Source organism: Phocoena sinus, chromosome 2 (assembly GCF_008692025.1).
Source record: "Phocoena sinus isolate mPhoSin1 chromosome 2, mPhoSin1.pri, whole genome shotgun sequence".
Taxonomy (NCBI): Eukaryota; Metazoa; Chordata; class Mammalia; order Artiodactyla; family Phocoenidae; genus Phocoena; species Phocoena sinus.
Genome location: NC_045764.1, coordinates 97,983,145 through 97,986,671, shown reverse-complemented (window position 1 = coordinate 97,986,671; position 3,527 = coordinate 97,983,145). Strand labels below are relative to the sequence as shown.

General features: G+C 39.5%; 1 pseudogene; it reads left to right on the top strand.

Annotated features, from left to right (window-relative positions):
• The first annotated feature begins 793 nt into the window (after positions 1–793).
• LOC116748588 lies at positions 794–1,326 on the top strand (annotated as a pseudogene).
• The last annotated feature ends 2,201 nt before the right edge of the window (positions 1,327–3,527 follow it).

Genomic DNA, 3,527 nt, shown 5'->3' with positions numbered 1-3,527 from the left:
ATAATGTATCTAACACAAACCTGGACAATTGCCAATTACCCATGCTGCTATACCTTCCAAAAGTTATCTTGGCATACAACTCAGCAGAAAAATAGGAATTACCCTGGAAATTACTCACAAAATGTGAATACCACATGTCAGAGTCAGTGAGTTTTTGGATGAACTATAAAGAGTTTTCATTATTTAGGTCTAGGGTCTATGAAAGCAAAGGAAACAGAAATATATCCAATAATGTGAGGCATCGGAACCAGGAAATTTATAAGAAGGCTTAATCTATGGATGTAATTTAAAATATTGGGCCATGTTCAAGGTGTGATGTTAAAAACATTAGTCCTGGCCGTAGTAGTGATCACTCAGAGGTCAGGAAGAATATGATGTCAAACTTCCCGAGGTTTTTAGACAAAGGACTTTTAATGAGTCCTTTCCCTTAAGCTTTCCTTTTCTCTTACGTGGACATGAAAGACAAAACCTTAACATACTCCACAATCAATGGAGAGTTTGCCCAGTGCCACTTACCTTAAATACTATATTAATCTTATTTATTACCCATAGGCTGAGGCCTTAGATACTTAAGTGGGCTTAGGTCAATACATCCTCTGTAAAAATGCTAATGAAGAATTCCAAATCACAGAGAATTAGACATAATGATGTCAAAACTCACTTCTCTAGATGCTCTCACCAACATTGTTCAGCTTTGGGAGATACAGAGAACATCAGAGGGTAGAAAATGATCTTAGGTTCTGTGTACAATGTACGTTAGGTTTGGAGCACTTCCTAGAGAGGAAGTTTGGGTATGTCTATACTGGATGGTCCCATTAATTCTCAGGAGGTTTATACCCGGGCTTGTTTATACCCAACAAGAACAGTATCTGCAGGCAAAATGAATCTTGGAACCTTTAGGACATACAAACCTCTTGAGAAGGACCTTCTGAGTACCAGACCCCACTTAATAAAATAGAAGGCTTTGGTGTACACTGCAAGCAACATGTCTTAGAAGTCTCATATTTCAAATCCTCTGGATCACAAATCACTTGAGCTTTCATGGAGTCAATACTGGGTAAATATTCTGTGTTCCTCTAGCTTGCTGATTAATGCAGACCGTACCACTGGTCAGCTGTTTGATTTGTCTGATTTGTTTTAGAGCAGTCAAAAGCCCAGGTGAGATGAAGGAGTTTCATGTTCGGTGTAGAAACACATGACCAAAAGTCAGAAGACAAACTTGCCGAAACTACTTGAGAATACTGTAAAACTACCATAGAAGGTATCCATGGATTGACGTCTCAGGTTATTAAGGATAAACTGTTTGATCAAAGTAACATCTCTTAGTCATGGAGTAGTACTTTTGCTTGAAAGTAACGATGAGAAAAATACTTAAGTAACACTTTAAAACCAGTTACCAAAACTCTGATTAGAAGTATAAGGTTGCTCCAAAGTGTCCTGAATATTAACATCTTGTGATAAAACTATTTAAAATGAAAACACAAAGAAAAAAACAAAAAAACCCATGGTGTGCCATGGTCAACTCCAGCGGCTAAGATGCACTTGGGCCACGTGAATGGTGTCCTACTGATTTGAGCAACCACAGTGACCCAGTTTATTGTGTTTCTGAAATGTTTGTGGTGCTGAACCCTAAGAGAAAATTAAATGACGTAAACAAAACCAGTTAAAATTGTCTAGGGTGCTAAATTAACGATGTAGCAAAACCAGCAACTGCCTGACTACATCCTGAGAGAGGGTAGAGGCATAAAGATTGGGCTTGAGACCATCAAACAGCCTATTACATCTTCCCTCATCTGGAAGGCATGACAAAGAACTCACACTGAGACTTTCATCTAAAACTACCTAAAAATGCCAACTACTACTTTGGAGATCAGCATTTTGCTTGAACCTAAAGTTCTTTGTTTCCCCCCATGAGCATAACTGCATGTAGGTTGCATTGTAAGAAAGAAATATTTATTTATTCATTCATATATACATATTCATATATATATAATGAGATGATCATTTACATAATTGTGGTTCTAAAAATGGTGAATTTATTCAGACTATTTCTTTGAACGTGGGCTAGGTGCAAAAATGACAGTTCTATCTGGCTTTAGTAGTAAGATTCTGCATGGTGTTGCTTCTTTTCTAAAAATGTTGAAAAGAGCTAGTAGCTTACTTAATCATTTTCAGATATTCAGATTAACCATGAAAGCAGCTTCAGAATGAGCTATTAGAGAGAAAGTATAATATGATAAGAAATAACAATACAGTTAACTTGGCTTACCCAGTAGAATTCCAACCTCCTGCAGACCCTGAATGAGGGGGTATGAATAAGATGGTGTTTATAGAATAGGTGTGGAACGGTGTTATGGACTAAATGGTGTCCCCTCAAAATTCCTAAGTTGATATCCTAACCCCCAGTGTGACTATTTGGAGATAAGATCTTTAAGGAGGTAACTAAGGTTAAATGATGTCATAGGGCTTCTCTGGTGGCGCAGTGGTCGGGAGTCCGCCTGCCGATGCAGGGGACATGGGTTCGTGCCCCTGTCCGGGAAGATCCCACATGCCGCAGAGCGGCTGGACCCGTGAGCCATGGCCTCTGAGCCTGCGCGTCCGGAGCCTGTGCTCCGCAACGGGAGAGGCCACAGCAGTGAGACGCCCGCGTACTGCAAAAAAAAAAAAAAAAAAATGATGTCATAAGGGTGGGACCCTAATCTGATATGACTGGTATCCTTATAAGAAGAGAGACATCAGAGATGTGCACACACAGAAAAAAGACCATGTGATGACACAGATAAGTTGGCCATCTACAAGCCAAGGAAAGAGGTGTCAGGAGGAATCAAAACTCACTAAAGCTTGATCTTGGACTTCGAGCCTCCAGAATTGTGAAAAAATAAAATTCTGTTTAAGCCACCCAGTCTGTGGAATTTTGCAATGGCAGCCAAAACCCAGTAGGATGGATTTCATGGGTGACTCCCATGTGTTTGCAAATGACCATGTTTTCCCTTTTTATCCTGTACATGGGGCCTCACTGCCATGCCTTCCATTGTTCCCGTGATATGCTTGGTGTGCATTTTTGGGGCCATTTGATAGCAGTTGACACTTCTGTCTTGTCTCCTGTTGTCCTCACATTGATTGTTTGAATCCCAAATTCCTAAGCAGCTACCATGATGGCCTGGGCTGTTTCCATAGGAGATATCCTGGGGAGATGGAAAAATGCCTTCTAACTTATGGTCTACACTTTGACATCAGGACCACAATGAGGCTTCCTGGTGCTCTGTTTGTTTGTTTGAGACACTGAAGTGAGACATGCTTTTTCATTTGCCTTATTATAGCCCACCTCTCCCCAGAACTCTGCCCCTAAAATCTGAATTAAAATTGGAGTTTTATGCTTCCAACTTAAGATCCATCTCAGCATTGTGTTATAACCAAACAAAATACCACTCCAAAGCATTAACAAATATTTCAAGTCTTTTTTTAAAAAGTCAAGATACAATTGACATATAATATATGTACAATATGATATGATATTTGTATGTATT